General features: G+C 44.4%; 1 protein-coding gene across 4 annotated transcripts in view; it reads left to right on the top strand.

The window, feature by feature from the left end:
* Positions 1-23619, top strand: part of sema3b (sema domain, immunoglobulin domain (Ig), short basic domain, secreted, (semaphorin) 3B) — an 86637-nt gene that overhangs the window by 36090 nt on the left and 26928 nt on the right. The window contains exon 1 of one of the 4 annotated variants that reach the window (XM_035644188.2): positions 20705-21483. The exons of the other annotated variants lie outside the window; for them this stretch is intronic. The gene's annotated coding sequence lies outside the window, so the exon portion shown is untranslated. Of the gene's footprint in view, positions 1-20704; positions 21484-23619 lie in introns of those variants that run through there. 4 annotated transcript variants of the gene reach the window in all.

Here is a 23619-nt window from a genome sequence, read left to right as displayed (position 1 = left end):
TCAAGCAACTCAAATTTTTCTTTCAAACAAATAAAGATTTACTAATTAAACTAAATTGAATATACATTGTCATACAGTGCTATTACATTACAAAGATATAGATATAAAAAAAGAAAAGAGATGTATACCTCACCAAACATTTTGTAAATCAAAGGAGGTTTTGAAACATGAAGGACACTGTGTCATTTGGCCTGACGTGTCACAGCAGCCCTCTTCCGCGTGTCCTTTTTTTGTGTTTCACGATGAGCATGCTGTGGGAGATTTACATAAATCACATTGACTGGACTTGGACGTGGCCAGGGAAAAATATTTTGTGAGGTCATTTTCATCTTAATAGAGCCCTGAGCCGAGCTCGCAGGTTGGCCAGGAAAAGCAGCGAGAGATCTTCTGGAGGATGGCAATGGAGCATTGTGCAGACAGAATGACTGGTATGCGTATGTATCTACAGTGTGTGTGTGCGTGTCCCTGCATGGACGGGTGAGTAGGCTGGGCACTGAGGCGGAGTTTGGACAATTAAAGGAATTCCTGACTGCATTCTTTCTCCCTTGAAAAACTCCCATACATACCGTTATTGGTTGAGCCCCCCCCCCCCCCCCCCCACTCGAGCTCTCTCTCACAGCAGGTCTCCCTCTCTCTTTAATTCATACGCTCACGCTCTTCTCTTCCTCCCAATCATACTGTCAGTCTGTTTCATTAACTGGATCTTTATCTCAAACTCTCTGTTTTGCTTCTCTGACTGTAGAGAGAGCATCTATACTACTTAGAATCCCTTTGACAGAGAGAGAGAGAGTAGACGTGACTCCCAAAAATCCTCTAATCCGTGTGTGTGTGTGTGTGTGTGTGTGTGTGTGTGTGTGTGTGTGTGTGTGTGTGTGTGTGTGTGTGTGTGTGTGTGTGTGTGTGTGTGTGTGTGTGTGTGTGTGTGTGTGTGTGTGTGTGTGTGTGTGTGTGTGTGTGTGTGTGTGTGTGTGTGTGAATCCTCTCAGTATGACAACACCACACACAGTGAGGCTTATTACCTTCTTGCCGCTTACCTCATTTGGTGTGTGTCTTGTGTTCCTCGGCTGCTCTTCGTTCATTTGTAACCAATATGTATTAGTGTGTGTACTGCATGTACTGTACGCAGGAAGTTTGTAACTCATATTAGCGGGGGATTTCAGATCCCTTCGCACTAAGTGACTAAAGAGACTTTATCTCTAAACGCATGCTCATCTGCACCCTGCGTATTCTCCAAACTGCTGACAGCAAACGCCCCGTGTTGTTCCCGAGTTTCAGCAATGTTGCACTGCGCTCATGAATTTCCCAGTGAGCAACTCCGACGGACGAGGCGCTGATGGTCGCGTGTTTTTTTGTCTAATTCACAAAACTCATGCGTCAAATCTCTCCTTGCTCTCTGCTCGACTCCAGGCATGTTGACACTTATGGAAATGAAGTGAGCTGGGGATAAGGGGATTTGTTACCAATCCCATCTGTCATCTTCCTAAGTGGTCTCAAATCCCAGTTTGCACTGTTGGATTATATACTAGTTCTTCTGAGGGGATGATGAGCTACACAAGGACCGAAACCACACACAGCCAGTCACTTTCCAGTCAACTAAACTGGAACAGTTTCCAGCAACCTCAACAGCTTTTGCTGTGAGTTTTTTTATTACTGCAAAGAAGTGAATTCAGACCATTTCAAATGGCTAACATTGTGGTATCCACTAACTAGTAAATATACAGGTAAAGTCAATGAATACTTTCTTTTCTGATACTAAATGCTGTACATTTTCCAGACGGTTGCGAGTTTGTTTCCTAATTCGCCACAATCCCGGGTCACATCCCACATGGTGCCACTTACACAAGAAGACGACAATACATTAAACATGTTGTCAGCTGAGGCACTGCCGTGAGCCAAAGCTGCCTCGGATTTGTAACCAATCCCATCTGTCACCTTCTTAAGTATTTTCAAACTCAAATCTGTTGATCCTTGCTGAAGCAACTTTGCTCCCACGCTGTAGTGAACTCCGACCATCGTTTCGTTGCCGCAGTTTCGACAGTCGTGGTATCACATGGCAATACAGTAAATCGGAGATCCCGTTTCCGTTTCTCTTTCTCTACCATGTAGAGTGGGATGAACCCAAAACCTCATCTTCTTTTGTAGAGTGAGGATCTTCATCACAGGATGATGTTGAATCCATCATTATGTCTGAAGAATGAACTTGTACAACTCAAACTCTCTATCAAAGTGTTGAAATTGTCTTGAATTCACAATGCGACTGAAGCAAAATATTCAAGTAAACACGCAATCCAAAACTCACATTCACGTGTTGTTGCCCCCAGTGTGTAGAGGTCCAGAAACACGATGGACATGTGCAACAAAAGAATCAGAAGAATCCTTAACGGGGGGTGTGTTCTGTGTGAAAGGGATCAGACACATTTCACATTGTGATTCTACATTGTGGCACTTGTGGCCACAAGTATCTACAGTTGACCTTCAGTTTGCCTACAAAGGCTTGCACTCATTGCTAGCATTCCTCATGGGGACCACGGGGACAGTTGTGCTACGTTAGCCCCTAGATGTCCCATTCGGTTTCAATGAGGAATCTTGATAATGTTTGCAGGAAACATGGGGACAATAGAGTCATTTTCTCAGACTCTTATAGAACCTAACTTCTTTTTGTAACCAGTGGAGTCGCCCTCTGCTGGTCATCCTTGAGAAGACAGGTTATATGGCACTTCCGCATTGGCTTCACCCTCTCGACCCTGTGACTATATGTCCATTTTAACACACAGTCTACGGCACAGACACAGTCTCTCTAATCCGCCCCAAGATCAGGAACACAAGCCACAGTGAGACTGAACTGGCAGACTGAAGTGGTTAATTGGCTAATTAATCCCACGAAGCCCCAATCAAAGAGCCAATTAGCCAGGGACACACGCATCCTGACATGGCCAATTAGTGGCAGTGTTCGGGCCGAACTGGTTAAGTGTGTTAATGAATTAGGCGGGGTGGATGAGGGGAGCGCAGTGGCTGGTGTGTGTACCACTCCCACCGCTCTGTCTGCCTGAGAACCACACACCGCTGACGCTTCTGTGTGCGACTATTTGTCTGTATGTGTGTGTGCGTGTGTACTGTATTATGAAAGATGTTTCCTTTACTTTGAGTCATCACTTTGTTTGAAGAGCTACAGATGCTGATCCGATCCAACACTGTATCATTGTCAGAGAAATTGTGCACTTTGCAAAGTAGGTCATTTCATATGTGTAGTACGAGCTCAGATCTGGTTCATTAACAGTGGTTTCAACTTACCTTCAGTGTGGGATGTATATTTTAATCTCTATCATTTCTGATTGTAAGTATATAGAAATCTACTTTTAACTTAATATTGCTGTATATTATATTTCACCCTACAACTTTCATGTTACCATTTTATGAGGAGAGTTGTAATCTGGCATGGCATGGCAGGTTTAGGAACCATATATATATATATATGTAAGTGTGTGTGTGTGTGTGTGTGTGTGTGTGTGTGTGTGTGTGTGTGTGTGTGTGTGTGTGGTCTTTACATTAGCCAATGGGGATAGAAAGCAATTAATCTGTTCACCCACTCACAATGTGGGGACTTATCTGCCATCAAGGGTCAATAATGTGATTAGATTTTAGGTTCCAGACATAGTTTTATGTTAAGATTAAACGTTTGACCAAAGGAGGGGGGGGGGGGGGGTAGGCAGGCAGGCAGGCAGGCATGTAGTGATTATGGTTAATACGTGGGTGATCCTTGAGGAGATGGATGTACTTTCCTATGAATGTGCTGGATGTACAGTTGTTTGAACGAAATAAAAAATAAAAAAACAGATAGAAAGAATAAAAGAGTGAGAGATCTATTCTCATATCCTAATATGTATTTAAGCTTTGATGGATCTGTTTGGCCAGCAGGTCAACTTGGGGTTTCCCCTCTCTGTGCCTGGCACAGAGTGTTTGGGATAAACACTCCTCTGGTGTTGGTGGTGTCAAGGGACAAAAAAAGAACCTGTCACTTAAAAGTAATCCAATTAATGGCACACCTATTCAACTCGCCATTTTTAATTCCTCTCTTTTTTCTTCTTTTCCTTTCCTTTATTTCCTGAGCCCAACCAGTCCCACAAGGCACTGGGAGACTGCTGCCCTTCTTTAATAGTGCGACAACGTGTGGGATTCTCTCTTGCCAGCAAAACGAATAAACTTGTGAGTCTCACAGGTAACCAACAGGAGACATTCACGAGCTTTCATGGTCTGGTATTCATCCAGTCACCGCTGCACTGCATGTGATGGAGGTCAAAGAAAGTAGGAATCCAGACATTGACAACATACAGTCAAATGTCACAGATCGTTACCCTGACTGATGTAATGATGTGACCTTCCGAGTGGGACTCTGGTATTTGGCAGTCCGAGAGCGGCAGGGTGGCAGAGGAGTGAGAAGTGTCGTCGGGAGGGAAGGAAAGGAACAAATGAAAGGCTTTATGAGCGGGCGGTGTTGTTCTTTCCTCACTCGTTCCCCTGGGACCCGCCTCCCTCTGCGCTCCCTCTTCTCTGTCTCCACTTCTTCCTCTTGTGGTTTTATCATCCACCTCTCCTCACTCTCATCTCATCTTCCAGCTCCGTGTTTTTTGTTGTCGCCCCTCTCTGTCTACAGTGCACATGTTCTTTGACTAGTCCAATTAGGCGCGTCTGGCCTACAGCTCAGGTTTTTGTGGAAAACACTCTCTCACAGAAGCCACTGCAAAAGTATTTGTGACAACTATAGCATTCAGTGATTTGTCCTGATCCAAAGCTTTGTGGCCTTCAATAAATATAAAGTTACACATAACATTTGATGTCAGGCAGGGCTAGTGTTGGCATTACTGTGATTTGATTGGCCAGCGCCCACGCTAAGCCGTTTGTCGAGAGCCAGTGATTGGCTGCTGCCTGCACCGCCGTACAAGCTCAGCTCTGCTCAACTTCGCAGCGCAAGCAAAGCGACGGAGCCACAATACAGTTGGGCAACGCAAGACATGACCCCATTCACAGTGAATGAGCAGCATTTCTGCTGACGTGTGATTCTCCTATTTTAAAGAAAAATTCTAATCGAGTAAGCTCCTCAGCAGCAATATCCTCTACAATAACATGCTCACTAGCAGAGGCCATTTGCACTTGAACATCAGTGAATGCATCGCACCGTGGAGGAATACACCACTGTCCACATTTTCAGTGTTTCCAGTTCATGTTGTCCTAATGTCCGTCTGAGCTCGGCTCTGCGTCAGTCAACAGAGAGAGGGGTTAAGTGGAAGCTGTTGCTTGCGTTCTCCCCCTGAGCATTCACCCACATGGGCTCGGTCTAGTCTTTCTCTATAAAACTCAAAACTCCTCAGCACATGCTCCGAAAACCCTGTATGATTTAGTGTCTGATCTGAAGTAAGACAAAGGAAGAAGGCCCACATCCAGAGACTTATTTCAGATGAAGAAGCCGGGCTTATGAGCAGTGGAGTCTTTCCATCTCGTGTTGATTTCCCAGACAGATCCCTGTTGCAGGTGCGGCGTGTTTATCCAGCTTTAGACAGAGTGCAGATACAACTGGTAGTCGGTGTGAGCAGATCCTACAATGTCTGATGTGTTTCCCATCTGAGGGACGGAGTGGATGTGCTGGCCCGGAGGCTGCATTAGGAGAAATCCGTTGAAAGAAAAAAATAATTAACCGCAATGGGTATGGGCTGCCTTCATATTAAGTTCAATTTAGGTTTGGGTTTTATTTCATTTCCTTTCCTTTTCTTTTTTTTGAGGGGGTCGGAAAAGAAAAGGAGAAGGAAGAGATAAAGGTTCATGGAGGATGGAAAGTTGATCTGTCCTTAAGAGAGGGTGGAGGAAGAGGAAAAGAGACACGAGAGGGTGGAAAAGTTGTGGAAGCAAAAGGAGGAAAGACATGGAAGACTTCACGGAGAAGAGGCAAATAAAGATACAGATCTCATGAAGTGAGGACAGAACAAATAGGGGCAGGAAGAAAGCAGCGAGGAGGAGGGAGGCAGTCCCCCGCTTTTGTGGTCGTGAACTGCCGCCAGATTGTGCATGTGCGTGAGTTTGTGTGTGTGGCTTCCCCTCACCACCACAACTTATTCACAGCTTTGCTCCCTCATTTTTTCCTCTCACCAGCACTCAGTGAAGTCCTGACCATGTATTTACAACGTTGAGAGGCACCACCTATTTTACAATCCTTCCTCAAACACATGGCAAGAGGAGGCACTCTGCTGCTGTGCGGCTCCGCTGACCGACACGCCGGGTTCACTGCGGTCGGCCTTGACAGACGTCTCCCACCATGCATCTGTCTTACATTAGGAATCAACCCATTGTGTCGTTTTTGCCACAGTTACACTTTTGAGATGCAAAAGATAATGGGGGGGGGGGGGGGACATCAACTCACTAACATGCTTGCGTGCTTTTTCACTGTTTATAGGAGAATCCACCAGCCATACCCTTTGTTTCTGCTGCCAGGGCCAAATGTAAACCTCACATCTGTGAAAGAGGAAATTATTATCAAACTCAATTAACAACTCCATGACAAAAAGAAAATGCAGAAGAAAAAAGAAAATCAAAAACCCGAGCAAGTAACCTAAGCAACGTTGTAACTTTTGCACAACATGAAAAGTTTGTGGCGAAAGGAACATTTACAACATGTTGGCTCGTTGTGCCTGTATTCAAAATTTACAATTTTTCTTTCAAGAGCCGTAGCCGAGATTTGGTAAACCACAGGCAGTGTTCTTTCAATATCCTAATACACTTGTAGACCAGCCCATGCGAGGGTTATATGAGGTTATATGCAACACACACACGCACATACGTGCTCCAAAGCACACACACACACACACACACACACACATAGTGGTCACTGGAAAGTCCAGATTGGTAGTGTTATAATGAGTGACAAAGCTTGAACTGAGAATTAATTTTACTCTTTATTCTGTGTACTGGACTTACCTACGCCAGGCAGCTTTGAGATGGTATCCAACGTGTTAGAAACCTTTATTTAATATTTTCTTTGGTGCAGTTTGGTCCTAGTCATTTTACTTCACATCCTTCCTTAAATGTCATCATAACAGTGATTTTATGCAGATTAGATGGAAAGAGGACACATGAAGGAGTGAGAGCAAAATGAACTGATTGAAAGACAAAGAAACGTTTAAAGAGAAGAGATTAAAATATTAAGTGTGACATCATCTATTTAAGTGATTTAAACATGCTAGATAGTAAAAGAGCTGACGCCAAAGGGTTGAAAGTGAGGAGAAGAGCTAATGCACAAACAGAGAAACAGAGAGCAGGACAGAGAACGAATCACGGGGAGAATCTGACTAATGATCAACACATGTATGAAACGAGTCACACAGGCCTCGCTTCAGTGTCAGAGTACAGTCCGCCTATTATGTGAAAAAATTGATGACCACTTGTATGTGGAGGAGGTCACTTCCAGTGACAACACTCAGAGAATTGCCCCCTGACTCAACAGTTACCCTCAGCTCCATGGGTCACAGTCTCTTTCAGCTCATTGCTCTGGTTGCCTGGCCCACAACTTTACTGTTTTTGTTCCCTCTCACTGCTCCCATCAGCGTTGGTTTTGGGTGCAGCACGCAGCTGCTTTCAACTAAAAAAAAGTCACTGCGCTAGGAAACTCACTGTGCACTACAGTAGACTCGTGCAGCACCAAATGGCAGACGGACAACGTTAGTGGTTACATGGTGAACACGGTGGAGCATTTAGCAGCTGAGACACAAAATAGTTCCCTCGGGAGTTTGTGAAGACCAAAAAACAGAGCACACAAAAAGCAAACCTCCACCGAGGCTGAGAAATCCCCCCTCGCAGTGATAGGATCACGATCCGGATCCCTCCCCAAATGGAATCACCCGTTACCAATGCAGAGGCCTATCTTTGACAACATTTCCATGCAAACCCGTTAATAACTTCAAAAAAAAAACCAACTTAACTAAACATGTTCTCCTCGGTGAGGGTAAAAAAACAAAAAACAAAACTATGAATTCTTAATTTACATCAGTTTACAATCAAACAACTCCAAATCACTGTGTATTGTGACTCTGTATCTTTTAGATGTGTAAAGAAATGTTAAAAATAGTTTCTTAATAAGGATGACATATCTACTTAAAAGGTGTTTCTGTTGCCCCAAGTGATCAAAACATATGCATGTTTAACAACTCTTTTGATAACTATCAGTGTATTTTCCCAGTTAAACAGTGATTTGTAAGCATACTTGTTCATGTTTTAACACACACACACACACACACACACCTCACAAAGACAGAGGTATGAGTATAGCCTCACACACAAACACATAAATCTTCTTCTCCACGTGTTATTTCAGTCAATTTGTTTGGCACGTTTTGGAGGAGATATATGTTGTGCATTTCAGCCAACGGGGGAATTCATATTAAAGCAATAACGCATGAGGAGAACCACTATACTGTTGTCTTTTTTTTCCTTTTTTTTCACTGGAGCGGGTTTGCTGCGGTCCCAGTAAGGAGGCTGCAGGCTGTGTATTTAATGTGTTCAGGAGCAGTCACGTTGGCCAAGCTGGCTGCTGCAGCGCCTTGGCGTGAATGTCTTTGTGGTTTTATTTACACAGAGAGAGGGACTGTGCGCCCATTTATCAGGGCACACGGCGACTGTATGAGGCGTATCAGCAGGCCTCTTGAATAATTACAGTCTCTGCTTGAAACCAGGTGTCCGAGAGGGAGAGACAGCTGACGCATCCTTTCATTCCTTGACAAATTAGCTGAGATTTGGACTATAGGGGAATGTAATCTAAAAATAATCAGCCATTTAAAGGGTAAACGGTTTCATTGTTAGTTCTTTCCAAAGAAGAAATTGTTCCCATAAAAACTATTGAGCTGTGTAGATTATCCAGAGTAACAGTTTTTTTAATGGCACAACACAAAAACTCATACTGGATGAAGAAAAGCTTCTCTCTTACTGTACGTTCTGTGAGACACACACAGATACAGAGCTGTGGCCTACAAGTTCCACATGTTTACACGGCCAAGTAAACTGGGGCTCGGAGTTGAAGTCATGAGAACTGCGTAATTAATCTTTTTAAAGGGCTGAATGCTAAGAGGGAGCAGTGTTTGTGTTTGTGTGTGCGACTTGGCTGACGTTTTCTGGAGCATTAGCTTGATCCATCATGTCACTGGTACAGTGTATGTCGTGTCTGACAGGTTTAATGTGTGGATGTACTGTACTAGTCAATCAGAACGGGCTTTTGATCGGTGTCACTTCTTCTCGTTGTCTTCTTCCCTCTGGACTGCAGCTTTTTCTCTCTCCGATTTCTCTTTCCTTTGTCACATACGTTCATGTTCAGGTCCACATTTCATAATCTGGTTTACTAGCCGTATTGCATGATGCAACATTGAAGATGTTTTCATGTGGGACACATTGTGTAACTGACCACCTGTTGAAAGTCTCTTAAGGTCAAGTGCAAATATCCAAAAAAACAAGATCACGCAGATTAGGCAAGAATCACTGTTGCTGTCCCGCGATGATTTATGGAAAGTAATGGAGTTCAGGATGTTCTCCTGAATCTCATCTGTTGACTTCAGTGGTCTCTAGCAGATGCGATGAAGATAGTGCTAATCAGGTCAGAGGTTTCCATGTGTCACAGCACCGGCGCTTCTTCACGATTGTCAGGATGAAAGCTTCGAGTCGAGGTCACGTCAACTCCACTTTTCACAGCATGTTTCCTTAAAGGTCCCATTGTATCGAGTCATTTCGCTGTTAGGGAAGGGCATTAATGAGGCAACGCTTTTAACTCCAGTTGAGCTATGAGTTATGGAGATAAAGGTTTGATTGTCTCAGAGTTTGTGATGACCTTTCTGGTGCCTATACTTCTGCAGCATGACGTTTCTGCTCTTTGATGCACTGTTGCGTTGGACTAATGTAGGGCCTTCGTTTTGACAATATCTCACCCATAGTCGACAGTGATGGTCGTACCTCCAATGTTTCGAGATTTTGTCCAATCAAAAGCAAGCCGCATGTCGACTGTATGTTTCAGTTTGTGTTTCTTGTGAATGTGGTCGTGAACTCAACTGTTCAAAGTGACTAGAATACAGCAGATCTGTCGTGAAAGTAAAAGTGGCTTCATCAGCCACAGTTTCAAAAGGGCCTGTCATTTTGTCGTTTCTCCTCTAACGTTTGGTCAGACTGTGTCTTTCATCCTTCTCTTTTCAACCTCCTCCTCTTTTCAGGTCTCTGTGCTTCTCTCAGTTTCACAGTTTAAACAGCTTTGTTTTTTTCCCCCTTGACACGTTGGCTCCAGAAAGAGGGGAGGAGTGGAGGGAGGGAGGGAGGGAGGGAAAGAACGAGGGGTTTGGAAGGAGCCAAGGCCGAGGGAAATGACAGTTTGTTTGGTCAGGCCGGCCTATTACTTAGAACGCTCTAATCTTCCTCCTCTTGGCCGACTACCTGGTTGGGGCCTGGAGAAAGAGGCTGTGGTGCAGCAATGACTTCACTATATTTGTCGACTAAGTTGTTTATTTGACCCAATTCTGCACCATAAATAGCAAAAATTACCGGGTCCCTCCTTGAAATAGCGACAGCACACTATTTCCATGATTTTTAGTCTTAAAATAGGGTGACGCACAGCTACCAGCGGGGCAGCACTGATTGAAAGGCAGAAAATGTTTGACATCATTGTAATCTGGGGAGGTTAGAAATGTCATATTCATACAGACACACAGATACATAACATTTTTCAGGAAGCCTCCAGATTGTTGTGTGCCTCCCGAACGCCAGCTGCGACTGGACAGCTTGAGCTGATGTGCTTGCCTAAGGCAGAACAGGCTTTTCTACCTCTGCTTAAAGTTGGCTTCAGATGAAAATGAAAGGCATACTGCATACTTCTACGACAATATAGATTCCAGATTTTATATTTGAGTGCGTTTAGACATTTTTTACAGTGTCTGCGTTTGTTCTCTGTGATTTGGGGGGGCTGTGTTAATGACAGCCGTTGCCTCTGTGATAACGAGGTGATTTCCCACGTTTCCCCAGCAACCTAAAATGACACCCTGTGTGTGTGTGTGTGTGTGTGTGTGTGTGTGTGTGTGTGTGTGTGTGTGTGTGTGTGTGTGTGTGTGTGTGTGTGTGTGTGTGTGTGTGTGTGTGTGTGTGTGTGTGTGTGTGTGTGTGTGTGTGTGTGTACTCGTCTTTCTACAGTCGTCAGGGCCACTTCTGGATCAAAACCATGTTGATAACATTTTGTGTGCTTGTGTGTGTGTGTTCTGCGATAGCTTTTTGACATTAAACACTGAGATGTTGATAGAAAAAAAGCCTTTGAAATTGGACTCTTTAGGAGCTCGCATTTGAATTCGCATTTTGATTTGCGATGAATGACCCATTGTTCCAGTGAGAAGTAGGTCCTTCCTCTTCTGTGGGTCAACAGAACAAGTTTTAACAGCTCAACTGCCCAGTTGTGGGTGGATCTGAAAGACAGTCCACATGTCAGTTGAGTTAGCAGTGACATGAGCTGTCATCCGGGGGGAGTGTAGCTCTGAAATGAACCAAACATGGACAAAAATCTGCAACAAAGTGAAAGAAAAAGAATGAAATGAAATGTTAGGAGAGTGTGTGGGCTCTGTGGTTTCCCGTGTATCCTGCTCTTTTTTCATCATCTAATCATTTTTTCTTCTAGTTTGACTTCCTCTTCCACTCTTTTATCGCCCTCCCTGCTCTTTGCCTGTACTTTTAAAGAAATAACTTTCCAGGTGCGTTATGGGTGGCCTCCGTTTCTGTTTGTAACTTGGTCTAGCCTCCAAATTCGATGGTATTATATCTGCTGCACATCACCTCACGTTTCACTCATCTCCTCTCATAACTGTTTAGTCATTCACCCATCCTCCTTTTTGCTCCCCCCCCCCACTAACTGCCGTCAATTACGGGGTGATGCTGGGGATTTCTGGCCCGCCAGACACAGACAGCGCTCGGTGCACCTGAGATATATGGACATGTGTGAGTGTGTGTGTGTGTGTGTGTGTGTGTGTGTGGGAGTTAAGTGTTAAGTGTCTGAGTGGCTGTTTTGACAGCCTAGAATCTAAAAGTGAAATCACAATTACGGCAAAGCTGAAAGTACTTGAACCACAAGTGTAATCTGCCATAGCAGTTACGACCACAGGTTGTAGCTGCTCTGCATGTCTGGCAGAGGAAAGTGAGCTACTTTTTATTTACATGCCTCTCATTGGGAAAGGGATTGTACATGCAGGTGTGCATGGTTCTGTCAGTGTTTACTCAAAGGTTTTGTGTACAAAGAATCCAAAGTATGGGGCATTTTCTTCCCTCACACCGCAGCGAGTAAGTGGGACAATGCAAGTGTGTGTTCATGTGTGTTACATATTGCGATAAGCGGAGTCACCTGTGTGTGTGACGTTCTTGAAAAATCGGCTCATTCTGAGCCTGTCCCAGATTTCCCCTGAGGGTGTAAGTGTGCACTCACACACTAATAACTGCACAATCTAGTGTCTCAGCGACCCCATGGGAAGTGTACCAGTGTGTGTGTGTGTGTGTGTGTGTATTATTAATCCATGGTGGTGCTGAGCGCAGCCTGTCTGGTTGGATCAGTGCCCATCAGGATCAGGAATCATTTCGTTGGGTCTGCTCACTGCTACCACATCTCAGGCCTTAATGAGGGAGCAGAGCACTTTGGTGTGTGTGTGTGTGCGCGTGCGCGCGTGTGCGTGCGTGCGTGCGTGCGTGCGTGCGTGCGTGTGTGTGCCATCACATGTGCTTTTCAGCAAAAATGTCTTTCCAAATCCAAATGTTCCCATATCTATCCGTTTTAAGTTTGGAATTTAAGATTTATTCTAAAAAAACCTTTGAAATAGAAAGTGTCTGTCAGTTAACATCTCATTTCTCTTAGCGTATCAACTAAACATGTGGAGGAGCTGCTGACATACTCTTCATCACTTATTAATGAGTTGCTTTATCCCCCATTAAAATACATAACTTACAAATGTCAACATGATTAAGGATGAAAACAGGAAATAGATTTGGAGTGGCACATTTTACGGTTTTGAAATTATTGCAAAATTCACAGAAGCTATCACACAAATCTGTGGTCGGTGTTTGATTTCGAAGCACAATTGCAATGTACCAGAAGCTTGGAAACCTCTCTAACCCTAACCCTAACCCACGTGGAAAAGGCCCCAGATTCTGATAAAACTGTGCTAAAAAGTGCTGTTGTGAAAACATCTTCGGTGGCATGCAAGACCCGACGCATGTGTGGGCCTCAAAAAAACTGTAAATGTGAGTTCGCTTTTTTTACAGTGTGCCTGCTGAAGTTTATAACTTCCATCTTTTACTAGGTGATTTCCCATCTGAAGGAGGGGTCCCTGTCTTTCATCTGTCCTCACTGTGATCTGTGCTCAAGTCTCTCAGAACAGCAGCAGCAGGTCTGATTAAAGTGACGCTCAGAATTACAGGGTCTGTCCCAGATCAAGATCAGACCAAGATAGAACTGCATAAAAACAGTTTTTGCACCATAGAACAAGTGAGACATCCATCCATCGTCTACCGCTTTATCCATTTAAGGGTCGCGGGGGGGCTGGAGCCAATCCCAGCTAACATTGGGCGAGAGGCGGGGTACACCCTGGACAGGTCGCCAGCCTATCACAGGGCCACATACAGAGACGGACAACCATTCACTCTCACATTCACACCTACGGTCAATTTAGAGTCACAAGTTAACCTAACCCCATTGGGCATCTCTTTGGACTGTGGGAGGAAGCCAGAGAACCCGGAGAGAACCCACGCATACACAGGGAGAACATGCAAACTCCACACAGAAAGGCCCTGGTTGGTTTGAACCGGGATTAGAACCCAGAACCTTCTTGCTGTGAGGCAAACTTGCTAACCACTACACCACCGTGCAGCCCCAAGTGAGACATATTCTCACAAAATAATTGCAACCATCACTGTGTTTGTATCACTAAATATTAGAAGGAACATTTTGACATCGCTTTCCTTGTCCACAGCTAGTAGAAACATGCCTTCGTAAACTGGTGAGCAGCCAACTACAGATAATAGTGGTGGGAACTGGCAGAGCAATGGGAATTCTACCGAGAAACGCTGCACTCGTGTGTGTGTGTGTGTGTGTGTGTGTGTGTGTGTGTGTGTGTGTGTGTGTGTGTGTGTGTGTGTGTGTGTGTGTGTGTGTGTGTGTGTGTGTGTGTGTGTGTGTGTGTGTGTGTGTGTGTGTGTGTGTGTGTGTGTGTGTGTGTGTGTGTGTGAGAGACAAAGCCGTGGTCATGCAAGGTGCAGTAATCCACTCAGTGACCTTCAGAACCTGGTCTAAGGTGTGTGTGTGTGAAAATGTGTCACTAAAGCCATGCTTATATTTGAAGGTGGTCTTATCCACCCGTCCACCCTGTGACCCTCGGAGCCAGATGGTGTGTGACTGCCTGCCTGTGAGAGTGTGTGAGATTGTGTGTCCCACCTCAGAGCCTGCTGGCACTACAGTCCCCCCCCCTACGACCCACCCGCACTGCCCTCCTGACACGCTAACCCAACACCCCCTGCATCCTCCATTCTTTCAGTTGGGTGTGATCACATCAAAGTGAAACAGGGAGGATTACAGGTTTCTGTGCCCCAAGGATTCCCAAGCACCCCCCCCCCCCCCCCACACACACACACACCCCCGCACCCACACACACACACCCACACTCTTTTGCTCTCTTTCCCTTCTAACTGTAACTCTCTCTCTCCCCTTCTCTTTTCTACTCCTGTCACTCTCCGTTGGGGCCCCATAATCCCTGTGGTGTCAGGAGGTCGGGGGACCGTGGCATCGACGACCCGTCAGGACACATAAAGCACAACTGGATATGGAAGGCTAGCATGAATACAAAGTGTATGTTTTCATCTACTGGCTTTCGTTGTGCTCTCTTCTCTTTCTATTTTCGCTTATTTTTTCCTCCGTTCCTGAGTTCATTTATTTTTCTTCCAATTCAACCCTTTCATCTTTCTTTTCCCACTTTCTCTCTTTTTTGGTTTATTCCCAGCTGCACAGATGCAGTATCGCGTTACTGCTGTCACCCAAATGATACTCAACAAAACCACGCAAGTGGCTTTTTGTTTAACCCCATCTAAACTTAATAGTTTGTTTTCAATTCCTGCTGCACTACTGTGGTTTCTGTTAAAAGAAAGAAAAATCACTATGCGTTAACAAACTCACATACACACACACACAAGCACATTTAAGATTAGTATGATGTTAATGCTGCCATAATGGGCTCCATAGTTGCAATGATGCTAATGATCCACTTAGTCCCGGTATGTGTTTTATGTTGGGTTGGTATGTAACACCCAGAGACCTCAAAATACACAGAGAAAGGAAAAAAAGTTTGGGTTTGACTCACTGGTATTTCATGCTGCTAATTTTACAGGCCTGGCATCCAGGCCCAGATATTTCTGCATCAGTTAAGCAAATGTTTATAACGCAACACTTGTGAAGTTGGCAGGTGTCTCACCACCTCAACATCACACTCATTTTAGTGCAATGGTTGACCTGCTGTAAAGACACGCCATCTGGATCCACTGGTCTTTCTTTGCTTTTGAACAATCCGCCTGTCTCTGCATGTGTCCTGCAGGAGACAAGAGACTAACCCTCATATCATTCCACGCAACAGTTGTAATATGCCTGTATTTAGTTGAAGTATGACAGAAACGGGGGCAATTGCACAAATCTCAGTAAATCTGTAACAAAGCCAATTTGGCCCAGAAAGAAGGGCATTAACAGTAAATACTGTACCACACATGCGTGATGCCTCCTGAATGGGTCATTACCCCATGTCCTCATCCGCATGGAGGAGATCTGCAGAAATGAATGGCTAGTTTTTACCGGTGTGATAACATAAATGAAGATTAATTCACATCAAAACCATTGAGTATCTCTTCCTATAGATTGATCCAAAATTGTAGTGAAAGTGCATCAAACATATTCAAAGTCTTCAAACAACACCACAAACATCATTGCATGCTGGCCCTTGACTGTGAGGCTATGACCCAGGATCAGAATATGGTCAATTCTCTGTAGTGCATTTTCAGCCTGTTCATCTCTCATCCAACTAGGAGGACACTCAGTGGAAAATACTGTAGCTCTGCCAAACAAACAAACAAACAAACAAACAAACTATTATGGCACTATTAGTGCATACCTCCGCCAAGGCCCAGCAGTCCCCTTATTAGACCACACTTAAATTTGCTGGATTGTGAATTTTTTTTGGGAGCTGCACCAAATTGTTCTCATAAATATCAGTCCCTCAAAATCCATGCATTTAGTGGGAATTTGTTTAAAGGTTTTTGCGTAATCCTGCTGACAAACCAACCAACCAACCAACAAACAAATAAAAGGACGGGAGGTAGCAAAGGTTAGGCCAAACCCTTGGCAGAGTTAACAAATGATAATGAAACCCCCTTAATGTTGGTATTTACTGCCACACATTCACTGGCCACGTTCCTCTCTCAAGTGTATAATATATATATAATGCTACAAAGCTCACTCGTACACCAGAGAGATTAGGAGATCAAGCTGGAAGCTGGTGAGCTTCAGAGCCACAAGCCAAAACACACGTTGAGGCATTAAAATTACAGTGTGAATTCATTATTTTGCTGAGTGATTCTCTTCCAACGATAACCCTGTGCATCCGCAGCACTTGTGTTCATAGGCACTGATTGAGAAGTTAACAAAATAACATTAATTTCACTGACGCATGACCATCCAACACCGGGGCACTTGTATTTTTCTTTCATTGTGGGTGTTTGGTTTTACTTTGCCTTCAAAAAAGATGTATCGCTACATTAATATTACTGTAATAAGCTTTGGAAATTGGAATACCTCATCATAAGAACCTGGAGAAAAAAATATTCTGGGATTCTAGCCCTTAGTGTACGATGCCAACATTCCCTCTGAATCTGCTTCTGCAACAGAAGCATAAGGTGGCCAAGATTCTTGTCAGCTGCCGTTTTTGCAACAACACTCAGGTTATTGTTGCTGTCGAGTAGATTAAAGCAGCCTCCCTGGGAAAATATGAGAATATCCTCTGGAATTAGTTAAGTGCTATAGAACCGTGTTTATGTAATGTAGCAAACACTAGTGTTTTTGTTGGACCAGAGTGAGGACACGTGTGGTCCAGGTGTATGACGCTGTGCATCATACATACATACTTAGAATTATATAACACAGAGTCAGTGCATGGTTAACCAGCCAGCAATGGTCATTCAAAGAGGTCTAGGGTGACAAGTGCAGTGTTACTACTCTTATAAACTCATCTTTTGAAGAGCGCACTCTGGAATTCCACAATTAGCATTACTTAAATAGTCGTACATATATAAAGTAATTAGCGGAGTCATGTGAGCATCACTTCATCATCATCTCATCTGGTTTCACAACGTAGAACACGAGACAATAGTCAGTCATATTCCAATCGTTTCATGAAAGCAGTGATCTCTGACTGTGGGAATCAACCCGATCCAGCCAACACACTACAAATTTGCAAAATAACCTGTTGCTATTTGATTTTTCTTTGTCAGTAATATATATATATATATATATATATATATATATATATATATATATATATATATATATATATATATATATATATATATATATATCACTTTCCCAATTTAATGTGCAGGATAAAGCCCAATGTCCAAATATTGTACAAAGTAAACATTCTTGATTTACTTTTTTAATATAGTCAAATTACTTTGCTGCAGACCTGCTGCAGGCTACAAAGTTAAAACAAAGTGAATTTGGAAACTATATATGCCTGCATCTAAATTCAATAATAAATGGACAATAAGACCACAGCGGGAGATTCCTCCATGGGAGCAACCGGCCTGAATGAGGCCCCACCGCAATCCAAAGATCATTTTGGTTCATTGACTTCCAATAAAACAAGGATTCACTAAGATGCTGTTAGGAAGCTAAGCCCCTCATCTGCTTCAATGGCACAGAGGCTTCAGCTAAGACAAAAGCCTTTGTCAGGATCACAGTGCTCACTCTGCAGCCTGTAGAGACATCAGACTGGTTTATGACAGACAGGTCAGCAGGGGGGCGGGCAATGGGCTGAAAACATACTGCACCAGCTCCCACACACCCGCACGTACCGGTACGTTTAATCGTGCCCATGCCCATGTTCATGTCAAGTGCTTAAAGGATTGAAGCCAGTGTGCATTGTGTGTCGTGTCCAAGTATGCCTGCATTTCACACAATGCACACTTGCCTTCAATCCACACATACACACACAGAAATACATACGCAGTCCCCCCTAATGTGGGACCCATGACCTTTCCATACCCAGTGAGAGTGGGTTTCTAGGTGTGTGTGTGTGTGTGTGTGTGTGTGTGTGTGTGTGTGTGTGTGTGTGTGTGTGTGTGTGTGTGTGTGTGTGTGTGTGTGTGTGTGTGTGTGTGTGTGTGTGTGTGTGTGTGTGTGTGTGTGCGTGTGTGTGTGTGTCATGGTTGCCAGGCGCAGTGCCGCTCCTGCCATTGGAATGAAGATTAAAGGAGTGGGGGCAACTGGGAAAAAAGATAGACACACACAACACAGTAAGAGTGTAACTGAGATTTTGGTATCAGTGCACTAATCTTTTAAATTTTACACTTTGCGTCGTATTCAGAGTTTAGTCTATTAAATGAAGTCCCACTGTCCTAAATCAACACGGTCCAAGTGAACAATGCTGACTGATCTTGGGACATGAGCTGTGTCGAGAACAGCCACATCCCCCCAAAAGCTCCTCGAGGAGTTTTTCATTGAGTTATAGTGAAACTAGTGTTTGTGAACATGAGCACGCTTTATCAGTGGACAGTGGAGGATGGCTTTATGCTGGAGGAGTTGTTTTATAGGTAGAATGGATGCTTTGATACTAGCTTTTTTCCCCTCGCGAGAGCTTGTCATCAAAGGAGGACTCAGCTGCACCGAGACTGTACTGCAACAAACCACAGCAAGTTTTCTCTGTGAAAACTAAAAAGGGAAAAAGAAAACAAGAAAGATCAAGACCCCTCGAAGTGCACAGACCTCCACCAACGCTGAGCAATCCCCCACCAAAGATTCCTCTTCTTGGAATTGAGATTGAATCACCTGTTACCAGGCCTGAGAACTATCTTTGACAACAGCTTAATACCAATCAGTCCATAACTTGTTGCGTCGTCCTGCCAACAAATAGACTAACAAACAAACAAAACACATACTTGCTGAAAAAACATAAAAAGTCATCAGGGGTAAGAGTGTGATATTCAAACTCCCTTTGTCCAACCCGATGGGAGTTATTTGATGTGAACACTCTTGAGGGTCTTCAGGCTGGCACGTGTACAGCTTCTCAGTGTCTGATATTAATCCCAAAAAAGAAGAGAGATTTTTCGCTCTCGTCTTCATGTTGCTTTTAAACAAACCTTTCTCCTCGTGCTTTTCATACACTTGTGTGTTCACCGGCTGACTCTCATAAATCGTTGACCCACACTCCAACGTGGATGTGTGCAGAGGATGATGTCAAACCCTCATGTGGTGTAATTGTGTGCCAATTACCCTCTTACTGTATCTTATCAGGCTCCACGTCGTCCGCACCAGCATGCAGCTTTTCTCTCGTGACTGTAAAATCTCTCTCTTTGCATGTTCGTCTCTCTCTGTTTGTGTTCGCGGTGGCTTTTATCCAAACTGCTATCTACATACGTCAGCGTACTCTGTGACATCAATATCTTTTGAGGCATGTCATGCGAATGAATGCCAAGTCTTGAGTCTAATTATTGTGACTCGATCTGTTCACATTCTGTGTTTGAGTGAACAGTATGGTTTTTGAGGCGTGTGAGATTGTGCAGCCAGTTTTCCGTCCAATCGTAACTCAAATGTTTTACTGAACGTTCAGATGGAGGCAAAAGAAATCGTCAGTTCATCAGTGATTCAGCATTTCCATTAAATCACTGCAGAAGCAGCGCGCACAACAAAGGTTACACGATGAGCGTCGGTCAAACATCGGACGATGGAGAATATTGTGGAAAACATGAACACTTATTAAACGAAGGGAACTTTACAGTCCAATCTGTTCAGTGGACTGTGGACTTCAGCGGATGTCCACGCTTGGCGCCACAGATTTGACAACCGACAGCGAAAACATGGTTTCGCGTTTTTTTCTTTATTTAAATGCTATATTTAAAATAATCATATCGTATTGGGCTAGTTCATTGTACCTCATCCTGCCGTATTGCCGTTGGTTGGCATCGTGGCAGCATGATTTCAGTTCTACATTTTGATGCAGACTGTCTTTAGTCGGCAAAACCTTGACCTGGTCCTGACAGTGTGACCCAGGAGCAGCTCGTGAACAGAATTTCTCTATAGTCACTGAGCTGCTGAGGTTTAATGTTCTCAACAGAGGTTCAATAAAGTCACAATGAAAGATTATAACAAATCTCTCTCTCTCTCTCTATATATATATATATATGTATATGTATATATATATCACATGTACCAACATAGATATACAGTAGCACATAACACACAGTGAGAAAAACACAGTGCATGTCCCTGCCCATTTCCACTCCCCTCCTCTTACCTCCCACCTTTCCCTCCTCCCCTCGACCCCTCCCTCCCTCTCCCTCCCTCTCTCCCTCTCTCCCTCTCTCCCTCTCTCTCTCTCTCCCCTCTTGAATTAAGTCCATTATTCCTGCCTGCACGCCCTCTGAGCACTTCCACTCTGCTCAGCTCCTGTGCGTGTGTGTGCGAGCGCGCGCGCGTGTGTGAACCCCTTGCGTGTGTGTGTTAAGAAGAGTTTTATGTGTGTGCATAGGGTTGTGTGTTTATCTAAGTGGAGCTGGAGTGCAGCGGTTCATCAGTTGAGTCGACTGCAGACGGGGGAATACTCAGATCTCACTGTGCCGCCGTTTAACTTGCACTCTGGCTTCCTTTTGGACTTTTTTCTCCCCCCAAAGTCTCACTGGACCCTTTCGCAGCAAACTGTGACTCTGCCGCTGCTCTTTCTCTGCCCTCCAGGCACCTCTGCCACCACTGGAGTTACTGAAGAATTCTTTTTTTTTGCCAGGAATTTCTACCTGCCTCAAGCTTTGTTTTTTTCTTATCCTTACAATTTATGGATTTTAAAATTCACAATCAGTTCTTTCCACCCGATTCCAGATTAACGCCTCAGTACATCCCCAGTGAATTCAGACATGCTCCAGCACAAGAGAGGAGCTCAGTGAATGTGTTCAGGTGTGTGCGCGGCACTCTCTGCATTGTGAGTGAGTAACCGAGGGGCCTTTATGGTCACATGGACATCTTGATTGCTTTTTCATTGCAATGGAAAAACTATGAGAGTTTGAATAGCAAAAACGCGGTACTGTAACTATGGAAACGGTCAGTGCTGTCGGAGGCATTTTGGGCTCAGGTGGATGCTGATCCTGACCAGGAATGTTCTGAACTCTTTTGGAATTTGGGTTCCCCTGGAAACGGATGGAAAGGTGAGTTCATCTTGACTGTGATCCAGTCGGGAGCGCTCTGGGTCACTGCTGACATCTTTTCTATTGTTTCAATAATCAAGTTAATGGTCTGACACAACTCTGCTATAATCTTTTTTTTGTTGTTGTGTGGTATACACTTTAAACTTGTGCCACTGTGTTTTCAAAAAACTGAAACATCTCAATTACAAAATGGTGAAATAGTAACTCGCGAACTCATATGGCGGAACAGTGCTATTCTTGAGCACCGCTCGAACCCAGATATCGTTTTACAAGTCATCGCTGACGACGTGTGAGCTCCCTCCTGTTCCATTCAACACGGCCAAGTGAGATGTCTCCCCTCAGAGCTCTGTTTGGAGCAGCTCCAGTCAGGAGACCAGAGGCGGCTCTGTACGGTCCTGACTTACTGCTGCTTCTGGGTCTAACGCGGCCAAATGGATGGCTCCCAGCGACCGGCAGGCTGACATCGCCTCAGCGGCTCCTTCATTGTCTCTCTCTCCTCAGAGCTAACTTCAGCAGACAAGAGGTTTGAGCTGCATGACCACTGCGAGGCCGATATTTGTTGTTGTTGTAACATATCAAGTTGTCCACAGTAATGTAAGTCCAATCATCCCTCCACACTAAGGCAGAACTGACGAACAAGATTCAAAGAACAGAGCACAACTTAAGCACCGTGGACACAGTAGGTTTGGTTGACTCAAGTTCTTCTTCTACTCCCCCCCCCCCCCCCCCCCATTCAGACTTTGACCACTGAAAATAATTCAGCCAAACAGAACAAATGCTAGCTACAGGCTTGCAGGCTGGGAAACTTTCCATTCACGACGCCGGGCCAGATGGCTCTGCACCAGCAACCAGCCGAGAGCTGCAGCCTCCGCAGCTCCTTCGTTCACTCGCTGTCAGTCGGAGCGGGCTCTCGGCCCCCGGACCGTCTCGCTCTCCCTTTCTCACTTTGGCTCAAATCCCATTAAGACTGGTAGTCGCTTCTATAGCTGCTTTACTCTGCTTGTTGTATGTATTTCGTGTGCATGTGTTGAAACTCTCATTTACGCATTTCATCTGGCTTTGTCCCATGTGACCGTCCACCGAAAAGAGGACATTGCTTGTAAGCTGCATTACACAGTGGGAGTGTGTGAGAGAGCCTCCTTTGAATTCTGTTTCTAAACCTTCATATGACTGAGCCTGTGTAAAGGTTTGTTTCAAGCAAATCTTCACCTTCCGTCTCAGGTCTGCCTCTGAAAATAAATAACAGTTACGGGTCATTTATTTTAACACAGTTATAATAAATAACGTGACCCTGTGCCTTCCGTCTAGTTTGCTCTGAGCTGGTGGTCTGTCTTTGACAGCTTTTGTTTCTTTTCCTAGTGTTCGGTGGAAATAAAAGGCACAGCTCAGCTCCCCGTTCTCCTGTGCAGCAGCAAAAAAATGCTCTCATGCGTCCAACCGATAATACTGTCACAGCTTTGTTCCCTGTAGACTTTTGCTTGCTGCGCTCCTCTTTTTACTGCGGCTCCCACCCTTGGACTTGTCTGTAAAACCCCAGCAGCATGTTGACATGCAGCCACACTTCCCCGCATCTCCCACTCTTCCAAAACCCAAAGCTCCCAAGTCTTTCTTTTCCCTCCCCTGGAAATGAAGCGACCAGGCCCACAAGCCAGGCAGATTCGTATCTGAGCTGAATCAAAAGGCCGTGATGCTTTAAACGCTACAGTAATGTAGGAATGTACTGTAAGGACACTGTCCCATATGTATTTCCCTGGATGCTTTCTCCAACCCTAGATGTCACGATTACATGCTGAACTTTTTTCAACAGTGAACTTATTTACAACCTCGACCTTTACACCAAGTCTCCAAACTGAGATGAAAGGTTGTTAACTTTGTAGGGATGAAATAGGAAGTTGTCCCCTGTAAGTCTTGACAATGGGAAGGACAGTGCACTTGGCACTCACCCACAGTCCTTTGTGTTCGTAAAGCACTTTTTATGATACACATATCAGGTTTATGGCAAAGAAACATAAAGTCGAAGTCAAATAGCAATAAATTGCAAATAAAGAAACAGTGGGTGGCATGAATTACGTGTCTGCAGCCTCAGTGCATTTCAGTTGAGTTTCATTTAGTTTCATAAAAGTGTAATGATTTAAC

Source organism: Scophthalmus maximus, chromosome 3 (assembly GCF_022379125.1).
Source record: "Scophthalmus maximus strain ysfricsl-2021 chromosome 3, ASM2237912v1, whole genome shotgun sequence".
NCBI lineage: Eukaryota > Metazoa > Chordata > Actinopteri > Pleuronectiformes > Scophthalmidae > Scophthalmus > Scophthalmus maximus.
This window is presented reverse-complemented; position numbering and strand designations above follow the sequence as displayed.